Source organism: Pan paniscus, chromosome 21 (assembly GCF_029289425.2).
Source record: "Pan paniscus chromosome 21, NHGRI_mPanPan1-v2.0_pri, whole genome shotgun sequence".
Classification (NCBI taxonomy): Eukaryota; Metazoa; Chordata; class Mammalia; order Primates; family Hominidae; genus Pan; species Pan paniscus.
Window position 1 is genome coordinate 53,645,251 of NC_073270.2, and position 7,429 is coordinate 53,652,679.

Consider the following 7,429-nt stretch of genomic DNA (forward strand, 5'->3'; position numbering starts at 1 on the left):
CAAGCAAGCTAAGCTTGGGAACTCCTCAATGCTAGTGATGAGTGCATTCTTTTTCCTCTTACACAGTTTGGATTTGTTTTCTGTGTCTCATGAGACAGAAAGATCTTGATTAATACCCTTAGGAATTGAAAAGCTTAAAAAACTAAAGGATGTTGGTAATAAAAATAATAAGAATTAAACCATGATTATCCTGGCTGACAGAGACAAAATCACACACACAATATATATATCTTTCAATCAGTTAGCAAAATTTAAAAAAATGGAAAAATAGACGCAAGCAAAGCTATAAAAAGTTGTTTCATGGAGAAGCAATGGAGGACAGCGATTAATCTGAGAGTTGCTATTAATGGAGAAACTGAGAACTTACCATTTTTCCCGTGAGGTTTTGGTGTAGAATGATATTGTGTGAGTTCTGGCAGCTGAGTCACTTCACACAGCCCGGTGATGCAGTAGGTGTCACAGAAGGACCCTCTCCCAGTTGGTTCTGCCTCACTGCTCCGGTGAGTGTGGCCTCTGATCCCCAACAGCTGACTGTGTCTTGAGACCACGCCCATGAGCACAAAGGTTTCCACGGTGAAGGTTCCTGGATGGAACACTGTGGATGTCCCTAATGTTCCTTCCTGATGTTCATCTGCCATCTTGTTATTTAATGCAATGTCTTCTAAATATTGAACAGAAAAAAGTATTTGTACAATATGGGCAAGGTATAAAGAATATCCACACACTGGACACACAGACAGAGAGGGGCACCCACAGCAAACTCCCTTCGCCTGGGAGCAGGTGTGGTCCTTGAGTCCTATGTTGCCTGTTTCTTCCTCTGCCTTGGCCTACAGGCCCGATGTGATCTGACCTCTGCCTGCCTCTCCGACTCCATCCCCCCTCCCGCTCCTGTTCTTTCTAACAATTATGTTACAGCCTCAGTGAATGTGACAAGGACCCTGAATCACGGTGGCTTTACTAAGACAGAGGTTCATTCCTTTCACATGAAAGTCCAAGCCAGTCGGGTCATTCTTCCCTGTGCATTTTTCAGGGTCTTAGGCTACTTCCATCTTGCTGCTCTGACTTCCTTAGGGTATAGCTTCCCCCACAGTGTCCATCCTATCTACTGCCAGCCAGCAGGGAGGGGAGAAGAGAACAAGAGGACACAAATATTCCTTCCTGTAATGGCAGTTGCTGTGCACTGGCCTCATGTGCATTGGTCACTGCCTGGTCACGTGGCCACTGCTTGCTGCTAGGGGTGCTGGGAAGTTTTCATCCTGGATGCCAGTGCCCACCTGGGTGACTCCTGAGGTTGAGGGGAGAGAGGATATGAAAGAGAGTCACTGGCTCTTCCCACCATCATGCATGTCGTTCCAGTCTAGGGCGACCCACTGCCTCAGCTTGCTCAGGACTGAGGAGGGTCATGGGGCACAGACCTCTCAGTTTTATAACAGGGCAGTTTCAGGCAAATCATCCCAGCTTGGCTGAGACTCAGAATTTTCCTGGGATATGGGATTTCTAGTGTTAAAACTGGGAAAGTTCTGGGCAAACCTGGACAAGTTGGTGCCTGCCATGGGGCCTTTGCATCTACTGTTACCCCTGTCTGGGATTCCCTTTCTGCTGCTCTGTGTGGTGCTCACTCCTTTTCTGTTGAGGAAAGGCTGCTCTCTGGGTGTCCCCGGGTGCCTGTTCTGCTCTACTCAGCACTACATGCTCTGTGAATATCCCTCCATGCTCTTCCTAGAATGAGATCTGTTCTTTCCACCCTTCCCTGCCCACTTCAGTTTCAAAGTCTCTGAGGATTATTCATTTTTATTCTCTTCAGCGCTGAAAGATACATCTCTTTCCCTAAGGCTGTGGCTGGGTTCACGCATAGTTAGATAAATCTGATATTAATAATAACCCGAATGAAAAACATGTATTGAATCCCAAGATTATTATGTAGGAAGCAAGGATTCTGAAGAGATGTGTAAGCCTAATAAAGGCCAAAGGGTATGGATTAAAAGGAAATGTGGGGTGGAGAAACATTTCATGAAATAGAACCCCATCTCTTGGGTGAGTTCGTTGGTACAACATTTCTAGAGGGCAATTTTGCAACTGGCCAATGAAAGTGCATAACTTTTGGTCCCAAATTTCATTTATAGGCATTGATCCCTAGGAAATAGTCAGAAAAATATGCAAAGATGAATCTCAAGGATTTGTATAAGAAGAAAGAAGTAGGAAGCATAAATGCCCACTGGTGGTCCCACACCCTGGCACCAGTGCTCCCCTCTCCTAGTGGGTGGGCACAGGCTACATTTTCCCAGGCCTCCTTGTAGTGAATTGTGGCCATGTGACCAGGTTCTGGCCAATGGGAGGCAATAAAAGTGTTGGGTGGTATTTTTGGAGACCCCCTTCTGTAACTTCTGTCTTGATATGGTTTGGATGTTGGTCCCCTTCAAATCTCATGTTGAAATGTGATCCCTGATGTTGGAGGTGGGGCCTGGTGGGAGGTGTTTTGGTGATGTGGGCAGATCCCTCTCACAATGGCTTGGTGCCGTCCCTATGGCAATGACTGAATTCTTGCTCTGAGTTTATGGGAGATCTGGTTGTTTAAAGGGGTTGGCACATCCTCCTCCCTCTCTTGCTCTTTCTCTCGCCATGTGATGTACCTGCTTCCCTTTCACCTTCTGCCATGATTGGAAGCTTCCTGAGGCCTCCCCAGGAGCAGATGCTGGTGCCATGCTTGTACAGCCTGCAGAACTATGAGCCAATTAAACCTCTCTTCTATGAATAACCAGCCTCAGGTATTCCTTTATAGCAACGCACATGGACTGACACATATCTTTAATGTCATTTCTTAGTTGTTCCATCTTTTGACCTGCTTCCTGGAATAAGCGTATGATGGTTGGAGCTATTCTTGTCACCTTGAACCTTGAGGATTAGGCTTCTACCCTGTGGATAGCAGAATGTCCTCTGGAAGGAAATGAATGTCCCTAACGCCACTCTAGACTGACAACCTCCAGTTTTGTTTTTACTTTTTTATTTTTTGAGACAGACTCTTGCTCTGTTGCCCAGGCTGGAATGCAATGGCATGATCTCAGCTCACTGCAACTTCCGCTTCCTGGGTTCAAATGATTCTCATGCCTCAGCCTCCCGAATAGCTGGGATTACGGGTGCGTGCCACCATATTCAGCTAACTTTTTTTATTTTTAGTAGAGACAGGGTTTCACCATGTTGAGCAGGCTAGTCTCGAACTCATGACCTCAAGTGAAACACTCACCTCAGCCTCCCAAAGTGCTGGGATTACAGGCGTGAGCCTCTGTGCCCGGCCCAGTCTTGGTTTTCATGAGATAAACTTCTGTCTTGGCTGAAGTTAAATCACTGATAGGTGATATGACCATAACTGGATAAAAAGTAGGAAATTAATGTAATACTTATATCTACATATGCCCATACCAAAAATGATAGTGATCTGTTGTTATCTATGTGTAAATATGGACACAAAATATTGTTTAGTGTAAACAAAGCTCTTCTTTTTTTTTTTTTTTTTTTGAGACAGAGTCTCACTCTGTTGTGCAGGCTGGAGTGCAATGGTGAGATCTCGGCTCACTGCAACTTCCGCCTCCTGGGTTGAAACAATTCTCCTGCCTCAGCCTTCCGAGTAGCTGAGATTACAGGCACATGCACCACATCCAGCTTTTTTTTTGTATTTTTAGTAGAGCTAGGGTTTCACCATGTTGTCCAAGCTGGTCTCAAACTCCTGACCTTCAGTGATCCGCCTGTGTTTACAGGCATGAACCACTGCACCTGGCCCATAAAGCTTTATTCTATTTTAATGAAGCAAAAATGCATAAGTGTGTAAGTGTGATCATATGTGTGTGTATGTCTAACAGGAGCACTACATAGCAAAATGCGAATGCTGCTTATCTTTGGTGTTGGTATCACGTGTGATTTAAAATCTTGTTTTCTTCTAGTTTTAAAAACTTTCAAAATGAGTCGTGACTTTGATTATTAGAAAAGAAATCTATAATAATTGAGAGGAAAGAAAACCCCACCTGTTGGTGAAACTGGCTGGAGCTGGGAGAAATGAGAGGTTCCTTTGAAGGTGTCACCTCCCTACCAGAAAAGTGGCCTTGCAGGACTGTCCCACAAGCCAGATGTGTCTCTTTCCCCCGGTCCCTGTGCCTGGTGTGAGGTCGTACAGACAGTGAGCATCCTTCACAGAGTCTGACCTGCCAAGGTAGGGGGGAAGTGGGGGTTTAGTGACATTCAAAACCCGGGGGAGCCGAATAGGTGTGACTGTATGTTTGCAGGGTGACCTCTCCCCTCAAAGAGCAAGAAATAACTCTAGTGCAATTTCCAAACATTTACAAGAGAGGATTTTTAAACTTTTCACTTCTTTATTCCAACTAGCACATTTGGAAGGATAAAATACAGAAAGAAGACCTGCTATTTACAATCAACTTTCACTAAGCCAGGGTTATATTCAAAAACAGCAGATAAAGCTCATGGCTTTGATGAAAGGGGCAGTCTTTTCATTGGAAACAATTAATACTGCTCCCCGTTCTGGGGAGAATTTAAAGAAAATAATTTGGAAGGGGATATGGCTTGACACAATCAAATGATTTCAGATCACAAATGTGATCATTTGATCTTGCTTTAAAACCAAACATTTCAGAACAATCTAGCATCACATTCTCTTCTGAGTCTGTGAAACTCTGAATTCTGGGTGAGTCTGAATTCCCAAGGCAGGACTGAGGATAGAAAAGATTTGATGGCAGAAACCTGGTACTGTGGTTATCACGTGGGTTAAAGATGTAGGCTTGGTTAACCCACTGAACCTGCTTATGTATGAGGCTCACCTGAGAAGGTGATATGGACAAGCCCATCTTATGGGTCTGAGGGCTCTTCACCAGGAGTGGAGCAAGGAGGATGGCCCCAGCGTCCCCGTCTCTGAACACGTTTAGCGGGAGGGCTGTAGAGCCTGGACAGATCACCACTGGCTCCATGGGGAACTTTCAGCAGCACTCATTGCCTGTGTCTGTTCTGTGCCAGGCACTGTGCTCAGGGCAGGGATTTGGGATTCACCAGGGCACAAGGCGACGTGCGTCTGTCCTCACGGAGCCTAAGTGCTGGTGGAGACGGACAGTGCAGATGCCAACCGCAAATGACGAGGCACTTGCAGGTAGGGGTCAGCGCCAAGAAGGAAATGAAGGGTGCGTGTCGCTGACTGAGACTCTGGTGGGGGCTACTTAAATAGGGCCATGGGGGAGGGCCTCTCTGAGGAGGTGACATTTGAGCTGAGGCCTCACCAATCAGAAGGCAAAAGCTGTAAAGGGTCTGGGATTAACTTAACCTGGGGACTTTTAAAATAATGTAAGGTGTTACAGCTCTTTCAGAATTTGTCTAGCACGTTTTCCGGTTGTCACTCCCAGGTGGGCTCAGGAAGAGGCATCTGTGCCCAGCTCGTGGCCTGTTCTTTGCACTTGTGGGGAAGGGGTCCCCTTTTCCCACAGGCGTCCCCCCGGGGCCTGCTCCCAGGTGGGGTCTGGTTTTCACCAGAAAGCCCTCCATGCAAAAACAAAAAACAAAAAAAAACCCACCACACAATTGAATTTGAATTAGTTGCCAGCATTTACATTTTAATTCTAAAAATCTGTATTTTCGACTTTGTTGGAAAGTCAGACTATCTGGCCAGGCCGGACTGGGATCTGGTGGAGTTCGGTATTTTGGTTTCTGGTTAGGGAGGGTATTTGGGGTTTGCCCCTCCAGCATCTGTTCCAGTGTGAAGTGGGGGTGGAGGCCCAGGCTCAGTGGGGGGATCTGCAGTGGCCAAGGGTCTTGGCTGTCTCCAGATGGCCGGATGGACCCTGCCACCTCCTGCTTGGGGTGGGCTGGGGCTCTTTGCTGCCCCTCCTCCCAGCCCACATCCTCTTGAACTCCACTGAGACTACCCCCATGTGCGGCTGGGAAGGGAAACCTGCCTTTGTAAGTGGAATCAGGTGAAATCGGGCTGTGACTGTGTCAGTCAGAAACTAAAAGGCCCTGTCACACCCGCGGCCAGGAAGACTGTCACCACGGTGGCATGCAAATGACAGAGATGTGTGGGACAGCGTCTGCCAAGAGACGAGCCAGGTGAGGGCAGGTCGTCGTGAAAGAGGGAGGTGGGGTCCTCCCCACAGCAGCAGCGCCATCCCGCAGAGAAACAGCCTCTGGGGAGGGACGCGTTCCAAGGAGGCCCTGTGCAGTGCAGAGTGGGTGGCTCGAGGCCTGAATGCCGGGCACTCGGAGCAGTCAGTGTCCCCGTGGGAGCAGGGGTGCTCTCAGCCAGGTGATTGGCGACCTTGGATGGTCAGCCCCTGTGTGTGTGTGAGGGGGTGGCCCTTTCCTCTCTCTTCTGAAGGCAGCAGTAAAAGAGGGAGGCCAAAGAGCTCAGTGTCAGATGAGCCTGGGTGCAGGTCCCACTGCCTGCCAGGCCAGTGCCTCTGAGCCTCAGTTTCCTCATCTGTATAGTGGGGTTAATCCCAACCATGTATACTGTCTGCCTGCCATGTGCCAAGCCCTTCTAACACACCTTTGATTGCTTGAGGGCAGGGACTTTATTATCCACCTTTAGAGTTGAGAAAGAAGAGGCATAGAAAGGTTAAACCACTTACCGGGGGTCACACAGCTGCTATGGCAGAGTAAAGACTCCATACTCAAATGGAGCACTAAGCCCCGCCCTGGGCGCCAACAGGTGCTCCAGGAATTTCAGGTGCCATTTATCACCCTCATCACCTACTGGGAGTGCTCGTCTCATCATGCAAACCCCGTGAGCGTGAAGTGAGGGGACACGTGCAGGATCGAGTGTACTGGCGGGTAATGAAAGTAAAGTAATAACCACAGGATGATATTCACAACCCATATTAGTGCTACCAACAGCCGCATCTGCCTGCTTCTCTGGGCCCAGGATTGCCTGCAAACTCCCAGGAGCTGGTCCTAGGTGGGTCAGAAGAAGGGTCTGACGTTATGGGAAGGAGCAGCTTGACCAGCTCATGGCCTGTACTGTGCATTGGGAGTCCTTGCCCCCAACAGCTGTCCTCCAGGGCCTGCTCCCAGGTGGGCTCAAGAGGCCACAGAGCTAAGCAGCTTTAGGCCAGGGTTCTGCCGGTTACTGTGTGCCTGTGGGAGTGACACCCCCACCCCCAACCTTCCTGCCCTGCCAGCTGCTGGACACACAGCAGCCACAGGGCACTAACCCTGAGACCAGGACCTCTGCGGGTCCCATGGCACACAGCCCCCTCCTCCCTGCCCGACTGAGAAGGAGGAGGCGCGCCTCAGGGTGAATCCTGCCCCCCCTCCCCCGCTCACTGCAGGATAAACGGCCTCTAGATCGAACACCTCACAACAGGATGTGTCTTAGCGTGGAGTTTATCAAATCACAGGCTGTGATGCATTAGTGGGTCTTGAAATCAATTTAGAGTGTCAA

General features: G+C 48.6%; 1 pseudogene; it reads left to right on the plus strand.

Annotated features, from left to right (window-relative positions):
* The first annotated feature begins 5,340 nt into the window (after nt 1-5,340).
* On the plus strand, nt 5,341-5,406 carry LOC112438011 (U7 small nuclear RNA; annotated as a pseudogene).
* The last annotated feature ends 2,023 nt before the right edge of the window (nt 5,407-7,429 follow it).